The sequence below is a fragment of the Amblyomma maculatum genome, chromosome 6 (genome assembly GCF_055883805.1).
Source record: "Amblyomma maculatum isolate TAMU_Amacu chromosome 6, ASM5588380v1, whole genome shotgun sequence".
NCBI lineage: Eukaryota > Metazoa > Arthropoda > Arachnida > Ixodida > Ixodidae > Amblyomma > Amblyomma maculatum.
Window position 1 is genome coordinate 136,368,309 of NC_139349.1, and position 19,558 is coordinate 136,387,866.

At 42.3% G+C, this 19,558-nt stretch overlaps 1 long non-coding RNA gene across 1 annotated transcript; it reads left to right on the plus strand.

The window, feature by feature from the left end:
• The first annotated feature begins 4,468 nt into the window (after positions 1-4,468).
• LOC146186838 (uncharacterized) lies at positions 4,469-13,436 on the plus strand. The gene is made up of 4 exons (XR_014707877.1): positions 4,469-4,826; positions 5,714-5,773; positions 6,992-7,201; positions 12,498-13,436. It is a non-coding gene; the product is annotated as an uncharacterized LOC146186838 (long non-coding RNA).
• Positions 13,437-19,558: the final 6,122 nt, after the last annotated feature.

Below are 19,558 nucleotides of genomic sequence, written 5' to 3' on the forward strand. Positions count from 1 at the left end.
GCGCAAACTAGACCCAACATACTCAACAGTGGCTGTAATTACAGACTCTTATTCCTTGTGCTTGTCGCTTTCTTCGAATATGGATTCGCCAATTTTAAACACCTTTCTTTCATTGCTCCCCTCACATTTGAGCCTCATACATATAGTGTGGGTACCAGGACACAGCAATGTGACAGCCAATGAGGTTGCTGACAGACTAGCTAAAGATTCTCTGAATGGCCCTGTATTGCCCATCCTCCCGGCAACAGCGTACATAACAGCAGCACGATTTCGGCGGCTTGCCTTATTAAGCACGCAGTCCGGATCTATTTTATCATCGAATGACTACCTGCATCTCAAGTATTCCTGGAATAGGAAATCATGTCAATCAAGGCAGACTAAGGTCTCTCTAACCAGGCTACGCTGTCGTATTCCGCCCCTAAATTTCTATATGCACAGGTCTGGTTTGGCGCTTTCTCCTGTCTGCGCATTCTGCGGGGAACCGGAAACAATAGATCATTTCTTGATATTTTGCCGCCGTTTTACCATGACGAGAAAACGGTATTTAGAGAAGCCGTTACAACAGCTGGGTCTTAATTTCAGCAGCCAAATTTTATTATCGTTCGGTGCAACCATGCTTGGGTACAGCCACAGGCATGTTTTTAACGCCATTCAAAACGTCTACCGTGCTAATATGCTTTGAAGTTTTAATCTGTACATATAAATCTTACTATTCTCCTTCTGCGTGCGTTAGTATTTACTCTTTTATTTTTTGGTTTATCATATTTACATTTCCTTCTCTATTCCCTAGCATTTATTTTTTTTTATTTTTGCAATGTAGTTATACATCTCAAAATCTAATACCTCTGCACCCCAATTCTTGGCCGATCCCCCAGTGTGGGTATGTGCCATCGCATTAGAGGAGAACAACAACAACAACAACATGCTGACCCAGATTGACCGAATTTTATATTCATTGCAATATCGCTATATTTCGATGTCCTACGTTATTTCGACTTTCACCATGTACTGTTCAGTCGTACTGCTAAAGCGACATCAGATCTTGTTGTCGACATTGTATGGATATTATTTCCACGCCCTCAACTACATGTCTAAACTCTAAACATGGTAGCGTGATGCTAGTTGTGGCATCATTGATATCACATCTATGGTGATCACGTGACTAGTTCAACCCGATCATGCAACTAGCGGATGACGTAATTAACTGCTACTCTCAATATCACTCTCAGGGCCTATATCACTCTCTATCTTATCTGATGACGTTATACTTTTACCGTTTATGGTGTCCTATATTACCATCGATGTGGGCTATTCCGCTCGTCAATTATCTAATAATAATGTTATTATCATGGCTATCATAACTCTAACTAGTTATCAGTACACAGCATTTCTATATCTTACTTTGTCATCATTATTGATCGTATGCTAATTGCTTTCTTTTAATTATTGCTCTTATTTATCTCATCAACATACTTTGTGGTCACACGTTATGTTCATGCCACGCATCAACCAAGAAATGCTTCCGCACTAATAAACCCATGCGGCGGGTTACATTGGCGAAGCAAGGACGTGCTACACGCTGAAGCAAGAGCAGGGCAAACTTTCTATTCTGTTAGCTAAGCTTTCATTGACTGAGATTTTTTGTCTCTCTGCTCATAATATTAATCAGCATAAACATTGCAGAAAGAAAATGATGAGGGTAGTGAAGATGGCTATCACTTGCGTACGAAGCCATGAAGATTCGAGCAACACAAGCCCACCTCACGGCTCGGTTTGGAGATGCAGGTCGCCGCTGGCATTTATTGTATGTGCATATATCAAGTGACCGATCAGGAATGAGGTGTGTAGGAGGTAGAGAAGTCCAATAATTCGAAATTGTGTGAATTAATGCCGCTGTTTCGCCTAAGAAGGGAGAGTTTGGGCTATGTTCTGAGAAGTTAAATTATTCTTTTTGTTTTATATCTGTTTTTTTTTCGTTTCCAGCTTCGGACAGAAAACCTTTGACCACCCGAAACACAGGGAACAGCCGCCATCATCACCATCATCAGGAACCTGGCAGTTAGGCATACGTAGGTTATGGAATAAGTTTCATCCGCATACCGACTTCTTTCCGGATAGTGAGCTTTCCGGAGGTGTGCTTCTATCAAGCCTGTAATGGGTGCACACTAAACAATTTCTGACCCTTAAGGGTGGAAAAAAGGGTGCGCCGCGTATTTGCACCCCATAGCGCACCCTTGAAACACCCTTTTTGGCATTATCTCACATTATCTCACCTTTAAGGGTGAGAAAAAGGGTGCGCTACAAATTGCACCTTATTTCGGCTGATGCACCCTATATTAAGGGTGCAGAAAGGGGCATTTACCAAAAGGGTGCAAACGACGGCGCTGAAAGGGAGCGGCAACAAATGAGTGCTGCAAGTACAGTATATATATATTCGAATGGTGTCACTTCACAAAGCGTCGTTGTTAAAATGTATCACGAAAAAATAAAGTGGAATTGAGCGACGGTAACCCCAGAAAATATTGAACGTTTGTATACGATATATAATCTGTCAGGAAAGTTGATTAGTTCGATTTCTTTTTTTTTTCAAATGTATTGCAGTTAGCATGCACATATCACTCACATGACCTTTGCATCAGCAAAATACAATCAGTACTGGTTTAGAGAGTGCATGAAAAATTGTAATGATTATAAAATTGATGGCAGTGTGGGAAATTTGTTTGGGAGAATGGAAGTACTAAGTCATATGGAGGGATGTTGGGTTCATGCAAGAAAATTTGGGATTTTTGGGTTGTTAGAGTTGGATGACAATGAACAATGAATGAACCAAATCTTGGAGGGTGAGGCGACATAATGGGTGAAGGTACTCTTAAAACTAAGTCAGCTGTCTGAAAATTCTGTATAATTACGTGTTTACGCGTTTTTTGTTGAAGCTGTCAAGCGAATGTGAGCACCGAGCCCCCACTTCCAAACATGGTTTTATATTGAAGAGATTCAAGTGAGTATGGGCATTCTGCGATATTCTCGGTAACACACGTTCGCCGCCGAGAATGCCTACATTTCATCAACACATTGACTGCGTACACGTGAAGAGTTTGCAGCCTTTGCACCTTAGTACGGCACCTCTTCGAATTACGTACTGCATAGCTGTTTTAAAAAGGCTGCATTTGATTTCCTTACACCACATCGAATAAAGCACTTTTAAAGGACAATAGACACTAAATGTTGTTGGCATTTTTCTTTTTGTTAAGGTGCGCAAGACATTCCTATATATGGATTACCAGTCGGCTTTTGCCTACGGCCACTCAGTATTTTTTTTTTGCGTTTCTTGCTAGTTTTGGTTTCAGCAGCTGAGAGATGGCTGTGATATCACAATCAAATCTACGTGACGCTCGGCCTGAAAAAACAGCAATATAATTGCAGACGCTTCATCTTTTGTAATTCTTGTCCTCCAAGAAAGACGACTTTAGTTTTCTGCTGAATTAAAACAACACTGGAGCGATTTTATCGCTGTTTTATTCATGCCTCACGTGACCTAGACTTGACTGTGACGTCATAGCCATAGCTCGATGCCTTAGTCCTTAGTCGCGGAGGTTCCAGCCCCCGTTCCTCAGGCCTGCGTGCCAGGAGCGGGGAGTAGGGGGCCTCCTAAATCGATGGAAATTAAAGTTTTAATCAATCAATCAATCAATCGACTGTTGAAAGCGAAACCAAAACTGTTGATAAAAGAAATTCGATTATAAATTATACAGCGAGCGTAAGCGAATATCATAAGATGATTCATATACAGTAATGTCTTACGCATTATTAAAAATGATAAAACACGAATTCAAAAATGAAGTGTCTATACTCCTTTAAAATGCGTAGGAAACGACGCGCAGCACTAATTAGAAAGGAGAAAAAGAGAAAGTTATCTGCGTCGTCTGATCTTTGTCGGCACATCTGCCAGGCAGCTTTGTTCAGCACCGTATTATCTGTACGCATAGCGAGACACTTTGCACAATAGACAACGGACTTCCTACTCGGGTTCCAATTCTGCTGCTTCATTTGCTGTGCTGCCGATTATATATTTTAGACAGTTGCCTCGTTTTCGAAACTACTGATTTTCTACAACAAAATTTCATGTGCACTTTGTTCAGCTTCGCTGATCCACCACCGGAAAATGAGAATCGTGTTAATGATGTCATCTGAACTAGCACGTGCACTTTTCAAACTCAATGCAAAGCAAGCAACAGGTCGTTATTTCACATTGCCCCCAACTGGCAATTTCCTGGGTATTGCTCCGATTTCTGCTGCCGTCAATATGCCTTTATGCCAAAATAAGGCACTAGAAATAACACTACAAAACAGAAAACACTCAAGCTTCATTTTTCTAACGAAACCGAAACAGAAACGAACTATACTCTATGATTTCCCCCTTTCACCGCCAGGCGGCCGCCGGTAGCTACCTTCCTCTCGCCAACATGGCGGCTTGCACGCTGCGGACTTGGCCACGTTTCGACGATCGTTAATCTGCAGCATCAATTGCGAATCGTCGGTCGTGAAATGTGCTGCGTTTCGCGTGCATAATTGTTGCAGAAGTGTGTACGCCTGTGATGTGATGTTTCGGGCAAACGGGCATTAATCGCGCCGGCTAGTTTTCAGTGTTCGTGCTCTGTGCTTTGCTCAAGCGTATTGGTTGGTTCATCGTGTCAAGTTTGAGAAGCTCGAAGGAAGAATGTGTGAAAATGTTTTTCTGCGTGACCAACTGAACCCACTTGTTGATTCGGCACCGGTGGTGCGAAGGCGAACAGCTTTCTGGACGGCTTACGCAATCGTCTGTAAAGGTAAGCATACTCAATCACATTCCGAGGCGGGCAGTGCGGGAACAGTAACAATGGCCTACCGCATTGCTACACTTTGTTTGGGAACGTGACAGAACGGACTGGAACGGAACGCGCTTGATTTCAGCTGGCTGCAAAAATAACGCTCATGAAGTTGAATGTCGCGGTGAATATTTTCGCAGATTTGCTGCTAGAAAATAGAACTCCTTCCTTAAAAAAAAAAAAAAAATACACATGCTGGGCTTTCTTGCCTTACGCGCAGGAGGCTCACGAATGGAAGTTGGGTGATGAGCTCTGATTTGTCAGTCTCGGCCTCGTTCTACTCGTTTCTATTAGTGCTAATTCTCGTTATGGGGCAAAGTAAAGGAAACGCACTGTGTTGGTACATAAAATGTTTAGCTGACTTTCGAGATAACGCTAGCACTTTGCGGACTTAGGAACTCAAACCACTTTCCCATCCGTCATCGCGGCTTTTCCGCTCCGTTGATCATCCCTAGGTAGCAGGTTAATTAGAGGTGAAATAGTGAAGCGCATGGTATGGTGCCTTGTGAGTGCGTGTAGCGGATTTACTGAGGTCTAAAAATATTCTTTAGCCATCCTGTATGGTCATATCCCATTTGCCTCTGCGGGACTTTAAACCGCATAATTTACAAAACACCATTTTGAGTGGCTACTATGCCCAACTGATGTTATTTTTCCCCAACAGGATTTACATTTTTAATCGCAATATGAGCTGATTTTATCGATAGGGTCTTGTATCCGCTTGCCTGGCGAATAAAGTCTTGCTTTTGGGTTGTGATGCTTTTCTTATGGTTTTTACACTTGCTTCTTACAGTCCTTTATATTTTGTGTTGTCAGTAGTGGGCATTACAATGAATGAATATTTGCAGGTGATGCTTCTGCATTCAAGTAGAAGCTGACAGCTTGGATTCTGGGCCAAAAAGCGTGCAGTAAGTTGCTGTGACAGTGTTGCTATGTTTTTTGTTCTGACCAAATGTTCACTTTCTTCGCTCTTTTCCTTAAATCTACTTTTTGGAGCAGTTCTATTTGCCTGTTACAATAGCCATTATGTAGGCCAGCTAGTTTCTTTGTTTTCAGTTTCTGCGTTTGGTTTTGAATCAGCATTTTCGTTTTGTTTTGTTTTCATACTGTGCTTGCTTTGGGCATTGGGCGATCGATCGCAGTCATGGCTTCAAATTGGCCTCTTCCTGGAGCTGTTCTTGCGCGACACAAGCTATGGATTTCGTAGTCAGTAAAACATTGCTTTATGAGTCTTGCGAGCAAAATAAGATTAAAATTGACAAACCGCTTTAGAAGCAGAAAAAAAAAAGATTGCATATTCTCTACATTTGTTTATTTTTGTTCAGTCCCTGAATTTTGAAAACTTAACCTCCTCGGTTTTATGGCTCGCATTCTTTTTTCTTCCTTTCGTGTGATAGTATGCCTTGCAATAAAGAACGATTTTTTACAAAAATTGGTACACACCGGATTCCTAAAGGAAATATACTAAGCCCCATTGATAAGTGGTCCTTGCTAAATTTCCTTTGGATCATATTCATACCGTCCGATATTCATATCTCCTTTTTTTTTGGTGCCAAAAGTAAGGTTTCACATTTGAATTTCATGCTGTCATTATTGTTTTTTGAACCTAATGGATGACATCTCATCAATTGGTTTCCTTCCACAGTTTCTGCCAAGATATTTAAAAACAACTTTCTTAAACACCATTTATTCAATAGGATTTTTTTTTCATTCCTTCTGTGGGCCAGCATACAAAGATCTGCACGTTTTAGAACTCTGGAAATGCCTGTGTTTTGCTGGCACTCATGTAGCTGCAAAATGCCTGCTAAAAGTTAGCAGAATTTCTGACCAATACTATTTTTGATTTTTTTTTTCTGGGAATCAAAAAGCTATCTCTTGTAATATTTTAGTAAAGGGAGCAATATTGTGCAGAATGGTGCATCAAAATTTGCATAATGTGCTCCAGCTTCTTTCCGCACTCTTGTGGAGTATATTTCTGTCAGTGGTTATATAACTGAATATGTAACTTACTTTTACATTTTTCAAAATACTTTTTTGCCAAATCTGATTGCACTTTAGGGCATGCCAATGCCATTATTACTGCTGATCAGTCTTTTTTAATACAGGCTTGTCTACTTTACCTGCAGCTACTTTGGAACCCTCTTCTATGTCACCACTCATCACTGACAAGGACAAGGTGGCTCAAGCTGCAGTGCATTCTGCGGATCCAGCTTCAGACCATTTCTTGCCTGTTGACTGCACTGCTGCACGCCCTCTGAGCTCTGGTATATTTATTCAAGCCATCACCCGCCTGCAACTAGAGAGAATGGAGTCATGCAGTCACGTTTTCAACTCAGGTTAGTTACGAAACTGGTAAACAATTCTTAATTTTTATATATCACCTCCTTTGACATTTTTTGCTGATTAGCATAATTCATACACCTACATGGCCTATCAGGAGATGTGGAACTAAACCATTGACCACACATAGTAGCCTGCCTGCATTCCGTACAATTTATCTGAAAAGCTTTATTGTAGTTGGAACTTACAGAATACAAAATTTTCGCTTAACTCACTCTTATTTCCTGCTCTATGAATAATTGAAGGTACATTTGGCTGTTGGCCATTTTGTGCTGATGCACTAACAAAGGCTGGGCAAATTGAATACCTGTTTCATTCTGCACACTGATGAGAAGCATAGGAAATCTGCACATATGATGAGGATAAGGGTGTGTTCAGATAAGAACGGTAATCAAGATCCCATGGCCATTTTTTGTCTTCAATGAAATCTTTATATGTAGTGGGCAAATGTCTCGATACAAAAAAATGAACCTTAATTTTGCATGATATGGTGTAGTGTTCTCTGAAAAAAAAAATTGTAAATCACTACAGGTGGAAAATGCCATTTTTGCCCTTTCAGAAAGTTGCAACTTTGGAGACCTGCTGCTAGTGTACAGAAATTTTGTCATCCATCCCTTTTTACCCACTGAATCTATGCAACCTTTACCTCTATGAGAATGATTAAAAACTTGCTTTTCTGTTGCACTTCAGTTTGTGAAAGATTGCAAACATTACTCCAGAAAAAGCGTGCTACAAAAAAGTCAATTTTCAAACTTATATATGGGCTTGATGTATTATGTCGTTAGCATTAAAATCTTTTTCTGTTTATTATTCAGATTCTTTGCTTATTTCCTTAATTTCATGCAAAATTGGGAGCTCATCAAATAAAATATGGTATAGAAAAAAAAGTTAAACCAAGTTAAACCGTTCTGGCGTTCTGCCATGAAATTTTAAGCAATAGCGAATTTAATCCATTTCAAGCAATCAACACTGCCAACAAGCAGAAAAGTGACTTTATAAGCGTTGAGAAGGCTTTGGGTATTGCACATGTTAGAATGAAACTAAATTCAGCAAATAATAAATTGAACTTTTGACTCCTACTTCTTAAGAGGAAGCCATAAGCATTTTTACAGAGACAACATGCGTTCAGTTCTATATTTATTTTTGTACCTTTAGCTTACATAGCGGAACACATTTTAGTACGAGATGTTTATAAAGTACTAAGGATTGTTTTTATGGGAGTTCAATGAAAAAGAAGATGCTGTAGTTTTTGAAATTCAAGTCACAGTTGTCTGTTTTTTGTTTGTAGTTTCAAACTTTTGCCAATTGCAAGATAATATGGAGGAAGAACAAGCAAGTCTAGAACTTCCAATTTTTTGAGAAATAGAGAACTAGGCCAGGATAATGTGCAGAAAGAGTTTTAGTGGCAGCACTTTATTTAGATGTGCCAGAATGTAGGGTTGAATATTAACAAGCTTCAAAACCAGTGCTCAATTTTGAACTTTTTTTATAATGTTAAGCAATATAATGCAGCCCTTCTTCAAGCTGTAATATTCATTAGCTACTGAGGATTCTTGAGAGGGATTTTCATAAAAATCGATGATATTTAAAAAAAGTTGAAATCAAATTTTTGCATTTTTGCGGTTTTCAAATCTTGGGCAGATTTGATCCATTGGCAAGAACACGCAGGGCAGTCTAGAGCTCCCTGTTTTGCCTGAAAATAAGGAAATTATCAGATTTATAAACGAAAAAAGGCTTCATAAAAATATGGTCATCATGCCCCTATTTAAGGTTGAAAATGGATTTTTTGTAGCGTGGTGCCTCTGGAGCAAAGTTCCGGATTTTTTACTACATCAACTACAACAACAAAACATGCTTTAATTAACTCCCATAAAAGTAAAATTTGCATAGATTTATTGGATAAAAAGAATAGCTGGCAAGCTTTTAGTACGCTAGCAGCAGGTCTCCAAACTTTCAACATTTTTAAATAGCAAAACTGCATTTTTCACCTGCAGCGATATACGACTTTTTCCCAAAGAAACTACACCACACCTTGCAAAACTAAACCCAAATTTGTGCAGAGACAATTGCCCCCCACACATAAAAATTTCACTGAAAACAAAAAATGGTCATAGGACCTCAAAACAGTCCTTATCTGAATACACCGATAAGATATTGTAGATTGCTTTTTTCAATGACAGCTATTTCATATTTCAGTAAATCATGAAGCTGCTTAACCGGCTTCAATGTTGTGGTGTATTGGGCATTATGGCACATAGGCTGCTAGGGCCATTATGCATTAGGCTTATTTCTGTAACCGGAACCAAAACATTTATTTCACTTTATAAGGTTACATTGCACGCTTTTCAGAAAGTTACTACTACCACTTTTTTACCCATACCTGGCAAACAGTACAGAAATAAGATCAATAAATCATCTTAATTCTGCTCATAACAGTACATAGAAGAGAAATCTCTCGCTTAAAGGTATTTTATAACCATTTTTTTTTTCTGCTGTTTGGGACATAATTCTACTGCCACCTATGAGCATCATTGCAGCTCTCATATGGAGTTCTCCTTTTATCACTGATGAAAAGAATTCATTATATTGGACCACTCTCTCATTAAATGCGACCCTTCCAAGTTCAGTCGGCAGCTTATATTTCACTTGGAGCATGAGCACATGCTAATTTTGCCTTTCATTTATTTGTATTTTTCAAGTGTATTAAATGTGTATATGGCTTTTCTTTCTTGGTGCCTGCAGTATCTAAACTGTAAGACTACTGCCACTCTTCAATGTTGCCTCTCTTCAACTAGAGAACCTTAAAAGACAATAAAAAAATAATTATCCTTTGTATTTTGCATTATCTGTACACATTGTTTCCAAGAATACTAAGCAAGGGTTGAGGGTGAGCCTCAGTCCAGAAGCCAGAATTTCAATAAAGGTACTTGTCCTCATCTTGGCAGTGTGGTCATCAGATGTGGAGCTTGCATATGCTTTTGTTTTACAAGAAGAAAGCAGAGGAGGGAAGGAGAATAGAGCTAAGGGTTAAGAGAATGTTATCTTTTAAATAGCTTTCTCTGAGCTGGGCTACAGCAGCAGCAACAGAGTACTTTTGAAAAGCGTTCCGGAGGTGGCGAATTATAAACCAGCGTTAGGTGTCCAGGAGTGTAGTGATGAAAGAATTATATGTCGCACGTGAATAGTGAAAAATTATCAAACATTATCAAGAAGAAGAAATATAAAAAGACAGAACTTTGGGTAAGCACGTTGAGTTAGCATTGGAAAAAGTATTCATTACCTACTGTCTAGATAAACAAAAATTGGAGGGACAGGGCAATGAATGAGCATAACATGAAATAGTCGTCGGGCAGGCACAAGCAAAACCTTCCTTAATGCAGTCTGTAGCCTTTAAATAAAATTGGCCATAATTTTGATGAAATTAGGGTATTTATCTCGAGTAAGCTTTAATTCTACAAAAACCAACTATAGGGAGCCATTTCTAATCCATGAATTTAGAGCAGTGGAAAATAAATATCTCGAAAGGAACGTTTGAATTCCTTAAATACAATCCCCCCACACCATAAGTAGTTGGCAAGGCAGTCACATGCACCATGAATGGTGCAATTTATTTACAGCAAGTGTATCTCCACTAGCATAAGCTCAACGTGTCTTTTAAACATTTCCTCTTTATCACTGGTGACTTTGGTTACCCCTTGAATCTTTCGTCTGATAATGCCTTTTTTGGCAGGTAAGGCTCACTCAAATTTATTTTTTCAGTTGTCCTTTCTCCTCAGCATTTCATTTATGTTTTGCATGGCATTCTTAGCCTATGCTAGTACTTAACCATTTCCAAATAGCTCTTAACAACTATTTAACTGCAGCTGTATTGCCTGTTCCTTTCAAGAAATATGTGCCAGCGTTGAACCTTCTTTAGATGCTGACTTTTCTACCCCATACTGTAGTTTTCCCTGCTACTTCCACCTTTTTATTTTGTTTTTGTTTTTTTGGTGATAGACCACCCAGACCAAAGTCATAGAAGTTAATACCCAGACAAACATAATTTCACTTCTCTCCCCTCCCTCCCTTTCTCAGTTTTCTTCTTGGGAAGTAAAAGGTTCTTCCCTGCCAGTGATGCTCATGGTGTCCAGATAGACAAGCGCCTTTTTAAACTTTTGGCTTGGCTTGCAAACTGAAGCTTTCCTGCTACCCTTCAATTCTCTTTCAGGCTATGTAGTCACTTTGGTCTTGTTCTATCCTGGATCATTTTATAACAAGTAGTATGTTTATGTGCAGGTAATGACCACAGTTCTATGGGCCTCTACCGCCCAAAAGGGAGTCTATAATCTGAAAGACTAACAGTAGTCCTCTCAATCTACATGCACAGTAAAACCATATATAAAAGATGATCTAAAGGCCTTAAACATTATGGAGAGCTGCTGAATGTCATTTTGATTCCGTAGCTTACTGTCTTCAGGATTTGTTATAAGCTTTACCATGTAGCATTTAAAATTCTATTGTGCAGAAGAAAATAATTCCTTTAGAGCTATGACGGTAAAGAGCAAGCAACAGAAGCATCAAAGAGCCCTAGAACTGTGAGCAAGAGCAGGTGGCACATTGTATCTGCAGGTAGAGCAGTTTCCCAATCATACAACATGAAAAAAAAAAAAACATGCTGCTTTCAACTAAAGGCTAAGTTTTAAAATATGCGGTCTTCACGTGCATGCCTATTGTCAGCATTCCACCTGCACTCGTGCCATTTTTTTTCTGTTTCATAACGAATTTTTAATGACATCTCTAAATAACTTGCAGATTACTGTTGGCAAAGAAATTGTGTCGTGTATTTTTATCATTGTTTAATTGAATTCCAAACGTATTGACATGAGTAAATTTGGAATAATTACAAAAAACGAAAGCTGCCAATTTAGACATTGTAGGTTTGCTGGCCCACAAATTTACATTTGGCTTAAGCAACTTTTGTGTGCATAAATATCAAACAAGCCATTGTATTTGTTAACATTCTTTGTATTATAGTGAGATAATTTGTAGCATTTGAGTAGCTATAAAAGAAGTGGGTTTGAAGGAACACTTTAACAAATCTTGAAGATAGGCTAGATGATGCATTGCAACTTGACGAAAGGTAAAAGTGCACAGGAAGACACAAACCCAAGTGACGACGACACAGGACACACGGGACAGCGTGTGTCCTGTGTCGTCTTTACTCAAGTGTGTCTTCCTGTGCACTTTCAACTTTTTTTGCAAGAATACCTCTTCAGCAATCGGCAATGATGCAATATTTTATTGCCACTGCAGGACTCGTGTACCAGCTACTCCTGTCAGCATATACTCTGGGGAAAATATTGAAGATGTCGACCTGCTGCGCATCCAGGTGGACCGGGAAAAGCTGTTCTCTGCGACAAGCGGGTGGAGTGACTGGCAGCGGTTCTGTCCGCCAACATGGTCTTCAACATTCAGTATGAGTGCAAGCTATTCAACACATGTTCTAGGTGCCTCTTTTTTCATTATGCATTGTACCTAGAGTGGTGGCTACGAAGTTCTTGAACAGTCACCTAAAGTATCTCAATTTTCATGTGCTAGGAGTTGTATGTTCCGCTGTCTTGACATAAATATACATGCCTTTTTTGTATATCTACACATTTCTTAGCCATTTGTGTAGGAGAGGGTGCCATGCACTAAATAAGTGATGCACTATTTGCTCTTGCTCTGACATGTCATTATGTTGTGATACTACACTGTAATAAATTGTAGACATTCCTCCAAGTAATTTTGAGTTGTCCAACCCTATAAACCAGCCAAATAACTTGCTGATAGTGTGAATAAACTTTGCTACCAAAACTGTAGGTGATACTTGTATATGATTGTAAAGCTGCCTCTGAGTAACTTTGCAGCACACACTTTTTCCCGTTATTGTTTCAAGAATCTCCATGCCCTATTTTTGGTATGTTTTTGCTCAGCATGCTTGTCTGAACAGTTGCCAAGCATCTCCATGACATGCACAGATAGACCTTCAAATTGAGCAGTATACATGTTATTGTGCCTCATCAAAATTACATATACCTAAACATGGAAAGTATTTTTGTTAGATGCTTATAGGATGTTCTTCATAGACTCGCCCTGAAGCAGAAGCCTGGGATTGATGTGTGGCAGGAAATGCAAGCACAAATATAGGATTCTGTGGCCCCATATTCTTATTTGCATTGTTTTTGCCCTCAACTTATTGATACAAACACAGGAACTCCTCGTCAATGCTGACTAGCAACCGAGCAGACTTCTCTGCAATGCTTTAACCAGTGCAGGGGAAAGTGAAAATGTCACTTCGGACAGATCACGAGCGCATGAAAACTTTTGAATATGAGTTTTCATGCACCCTTGACCTGTCCGAAGTGTCATTTTCACTTTCTCTTGCAATGGTTAAAGCATTTCAAAGATGTCTGTTGGGTTGCCAGTCAGCATTGACAAGGATGTCCTGTGTTTGTACCAACCTGTTGAGAGCGAAAACGATGCAAACTAAGAATACGGGCCCACAGAGTTCTATTTTTATGCTTACAATTCCTGCCGCATATCAATCCCAGGCTACTGCTTCAAGGCGAATCTATGCAGTGCACCCTTTTGCCACCTATTTCGTAAGGGTGCAAAGGAAAAAGTGCACCCTTAGAGAAGGGTGCAACAATTGCACCCTCTAAAATTTTAAGCTGGGCACCATTCTTTAAGGGTGCGGTATCTTCACGCTATTTTTTGCAGCCTATTGGTTGCACCCTTTAAGTAAGAAAGGGTGAGCGTCTGGGGACAAGCCAATTTTCACCCTTAAGGGTGAGAAATTGTTTAGTAACCGTGGTACGAGGTGAGAGGACCATGGAAGAGCTCTGGGCCCAAGGCGACACCAACAGCACAGCCGGTTCCTACCCAAGCATGTGTTTGGGCTTCCTCTTTGCTTGCTTCCCGATGTGTGCTGGCACATAAACAAGATCAGTTTCTCTTCGTTGTAATTTGCAGTGTAGGTTGGATTAGTGTGTTCCTGGCGATGTTAAATATTAATCAAGGTTTATAATTGCATGCATAGCACGTGAATAAATAAGCTACGGAGATGGCGCGCTGGCCTAGCGCTTCGTCCTGTGAAGCTAATTCTTTGCATCGGACTGGAATCCAGAGCCACTAGCGGCGAGTTTCTTCCTCAGCACCGACAGAGAATACGGGGGAATAATGCTTTTTTTATTAAACCCTCGCGCTAGACGGTTTCGAACTCAAGTGGAGGCAAAGAGATCAGCATCGCTGATCATGCCGTTATCTGCGCTATATAAGTGCCCTGTTTTATAACCTGTGCTTTCATTCTTTCAAGCAGCTCTTGTGGCGTCGTTACCTTTATTATCTTCATTTAACCTGACATACATGTACTTGCGGGGATTCACATGAATCCGCTGCCCCAGTTATAACGACAGCATATAATTATCAAGCGAGTTACGCGCGCTGTAGGGAGGTAGGCGGAGAAGTCACACTGGCCGCCCCCTACAGCCTCCCCGTTTCCAGCAGAGACACCGCACAGGTCTCTCCCTCCCTAGCAGTAGTCCGGCCTAGCCGAGATTACTGCTCTTCGCAGTCCATGTCGAGCAGCGCGCGTTTCGCGATTCGCTCAGTGTCTTTTCAGCAGCTGGGAGTGTACGCGCAAAGTTCTGTTGTTTTTTTCTGCTGGGGAAACCGCCGTCGCACCTTCATTTCCCGGTCATGGCACGCGCATACCGCTGCAGGCCGAGAGCGCGAAGCCACGCCAGGTGAGCAGAACAGTCCTCTCTCCTCCTTGCGTGTGCTTCTCCATTCGGTGGTTTTATTTCACGCCATTATGCGAGCGGGACGTTCGCTCACAACGGCGGTTCTGTTTGAGTGTTCTCTTGCCGTGTACCCGGGCACAATAAATAACGTTCGAGTACGTAAGTCGGTGTTTGTGTCCTCTGGCCTAAACCCGCTGCAATGGCGACGTCTCGCGCCGCGGTTAGGGGGTCACAGCTCTGTCAGTTAGGGATAGCAGGCCGGGGCTAGAAGGCGACTGTAGTGTCTAGCCCCCCCCCCTCTTCTGTGGCATATTATGTAGAGAATAACCACCATATTCTTGGTGCCTACTGTGGGGTCAGAGTTGTGACAAATCGAGCGTTTGTGCATGCGACTGTCAACACTCAGGCCATGGACGAGCAAGTCAGACTTCCCGTCCCTACTAGTACTTCCGATATGGCTTCTCAACGGCAACATATTGGCGCGGTTGTATCTGCTATAGCCGGCCCGTTCAGAGAGGCTGACACTAGCCCCTGTAATCTCACACTGTTTAAGCCGAGCTGTGCTTCACGCGACGCACTTATTCAGACGCGCGGCCACGGGGGCCACTTTCCGCCAAGCGCTATGCCGCTAGTTATGAAGAGCACGGAGCGGCCGTCGCAGCCTTGTTCATCCCAGCCGGTATTTCAGCCAGACCTCTTTGCCCAGACCAACCCCGAGGATGTGTTGTGCGACGCTTTCCGCCTCAGAAAAAGCCTCACAGGTGTCGTGCAGACGACTCTGCATGCATCCGCTTCAGCTGCTAGACCGAGGTTAGAGGTGGATTTGCCCAGTAACTGCGGCCATCATGATCGTATCAGTGCCAACGAGTACCTGGGCAGCATGCTCCAGGTACTGATAGAGCCAGGCATGCTATCTACGCTGATGACATCACGATGTGGGTGACCAGTGGATCCTTAGGAGAAAAACAAGACTGTCTGCAGACAGCAGCAGACACTGTCAACGCATACGCCCGACATTGCGGACTTGAATGTTCCCCGGAGAAATCTCAGGTGCTCATAGTCCACAGAAGAGGATATGATCCGCACAACTCCATAGAAATCTACATAGGAGGGAAGAAGATCCAAGAAGTGTCGCTAATCAAAATTCTACGCATGCGGATACAAAGCAACTGCCGTATGCAGATAGCAAATACCACAGCGCCCATCACGCGAATGATCGCAAGAATCTCCAACAGAAGACGAGGAATGTAAGCTGGTACAGGCCCTTGTTGTAAGTCGTATTGTATATGGTGTCCCCTACCAAATTGCGCTCGAACAGGAAAAGGTACAACTGGAGGCAATCCTGAGGAAAGCCTGCAAATTCGCTCTTGGACTACCGGTCAACACCTCGACGGAAAAATTCTCTAAACTGGATATAAACAACACAGTGCAAGAGCACATCGAGGCCCACCTTCTTGAGCAGAAAATAGGACTCATGCAGACGAAAACTGGAAGGAACACGCTGAATATATAGGCATGAGGCATGCTTGCGCAGAAATAAATAGCACGGGGAGCATACCGAAGGAGATAAGAGAGATCAGTAAGGTCAACCCGATTCCGAAAAACGTGCATCCGAAAATACACAAGGCCAGAAGAGAGGCAAATCGGAGGCGCACAGAAGCTTTGCAGGGGAAAACACATATTGTACGTCGACACGACCACATACAAAGAACAAAACGGAGTGGTAGCCAGCGTGGTTGATCACCAGCTTAAGGAAGTCAACTGCGCCTCGATCAAGAGAAACAACATTCTCGAGGCTGAGGAAGCGGCAATCGCTCTCGCTATCACCCACCAGGGTGAGAAAGCTACTACACAAATAATTACGGACTCGCAAGAAGCATTCAGAAGGTATAGCAGAGGACGCATAATCACTGTGGCGGGCCGCATACTCGAGGGAAGAAAAATCACCTTTTCAAGATGCTTCATAACGTGGACACCAGGCCATAAGACTGTCAAAGGTAACCAACGTGCCGACGCCAATGCCCGAGCATACGCCAACCGGGGGGCGCACAACGACGGGGAACCGCACGCAGTCACTAGACGCTATGAAGCCATCCTTGAACATCAAAGAGCCTTAAGGAGGATCTACCCACCTCCCCACGAAGACCTTAATAGAGAGCAGTCGGTTGCCTGGAGACAGCTACAGACTAATACATACCCCAACTTGAGTCTACTCAGTAAAATCCATGCCACAAATTGTGAGAATAAATTCTCAGGGAACCCTCTACACTCTACCATGTTACATGGGCGTGTCAAAAAGCACCGGTAGCGCCAATAAACACCACACTAACACCGGAGCAGTGGGAGGCTGCGTTGCCCTGCTCGACGCCTGATGACCAGCTCAAACTGATCGACAGAGCGCGCAAGACGGCAAAGGCCACTGGGGCCCTGGACTGAGGGCCCCACCCACGTCGGGAGAATTTCCTTTGGCTAAATAAAGATTTTAATTCATTCATTCCTGCACTGGTACTTTGCTGCTGGAGCGATTACGTGAAAAAACATAAGATTAGTCTTTCCCAGTTAGTTTTTGAAAACCATAAAAATACTCCAGACTAGGCCACGTGACTCACTACAACCAGCAGTTGGTTTAAAGGGATAGAAAATCTTGTCTCTTTCGAAGCTTAGTTACATTTAGCTGGCACATTAGGTAAATTTATTACGCTCTGAGAATATAAGAGAGCTATTTGTGCAAAAAAAAGCTCTCTGCATCACTCGGAAAGCAGTAGTCGCAGGAAATTCCCCTGTGTCTAAAATGAACACGAAATCGGAGGGGTGCAATTCATTTTCATCACATATAACCTCCCATCCCGTGTCGAATCAGTGACAACGATCGTAAGCAAAATCGCGGGATCGGCGATCAGCCTACCCCTTTGATACAATACTCAGTAACAAGCCGCGTTGCTCTATATAACTTCGTTTAGAATTGTTTAAGCTGTGAAAACGCCTCCTTAAGAAACAGTGACCTGACCGCTCACACAACACGCGAACCAGTCTTTTTATAGCCTACTTGGCGTACGCGGCCCTGAAACCTTATGCTTGCTTGGTCAAGGGCTGATTCATACAGAATCGCATGTTGAGATTTCGAGAAAAGCAGGCCTAATAGCGGTAAACGTTTAGGCACACAAAATACATTGAATGTCTACTTCGTACCGCATCTTACGCGTCGAATGTCACTTGCGTGTTGCATCTGATTCTGGAGATGCCACTCACAATGCAGGTTAGTACAGGTACAAGTAATTGTTGTTTGTCACTGCTGCTGCAAAGTTTACCTGCACTACTTGTGTGTGGTACAATGGCTAAGGAAACGGCGAAATTGAAAGAGGAATTCGGAAATGAGATCCTGAAGATTAAGGCACAAGGTTGAAGTGACGTGACTGCAAACTGCACGACGGGAACTGTTCAATGACTAAGTTGCATTTATTACTGTGTTCAAATGTTTTTATCTTTCATTTCTCTTTTTTTCCTTTCTCTTTAACAATGTACAATGATTCTCCTCCATAGCTGTCCCTACTAATGCTGTCGACGTCTATAGGCGACGAAGCTTGTCAAGCGGTCATTGCAAACCGCTTTTTTTTGTCGCCCACGGCTTTTGTATAATAAAAACTGAATTAAGCTTGACTTGGCATCTTTATCAGTGAATTTAGTATAGGAGAGTGTCGACGTGACACGGCGGCGCTACCTGGGGCCATCGTCGTTCGCTGTATCGTAGACGAGAAAACTAAGGCTAGGGACGGCGACATACGCGATATTCTTCAGCGAGAAAGTGCTTGAGTTCCATGCCTGCACATCAGCTTAAAACACTCCGTAATTTGTCTCTTCGATCTGCCTCATGCAAGAGCGCTTATGCGTCACGAGGGATTCTTCAAGAGGCTCGATGCACAACTCCCTATGAAGTCCGCCCTTCCGCAACTTGGTCCCTGTTAGCCATCCGTTACCAGCAAACCTGATCGTTCTCTGCTCCCAGCCGTGGCAAAAAGAATATTTCGTTTACGTCAGCGGTGGGGTACCAGTGGCGACGATAAGCCTGGTGCGCGTGTTCATACGAAGGGAGAACACCGGGACCGAGCAATGAGTGAACCAGAAACGGCCAGCGGGGATTTGGCGGGGGGAACGCCATTGGCTTCGGGGCGACGAGCGAAACCTTTCGGGGAGACATAACTAAGCGACGAGGCAAACTGCGCGGACAAAACGCCTCGCAACATATCGGTACTTGGGTATTTGCCAAACTTAGCGTTCTCCCACCTCAGCAGCACCCCCCACTCTGTTTTATCGTGGCGGCACTTCTCGTTCAAATAAGGTAACAAAAATGGAAGCGAAAGCACCTCATTGTTGGAAAGTAAATTTCTTCACTATCTGGAGTTACCAGAATCATTGAGAGGCGTCGATAAGCCTGATATTTTTGCGTAACTTTAACTCTCGCCGGACGTCTCTTTCCGACCCAGTTTCATACTTTTAATATTGGTGCACCAGTACCTTAACCTAGTGGTACTTAGCTTGCATTTAATGCTCGCAGTCTCTATCAGCTTTCCCACAAGTACACACACCTTCAGT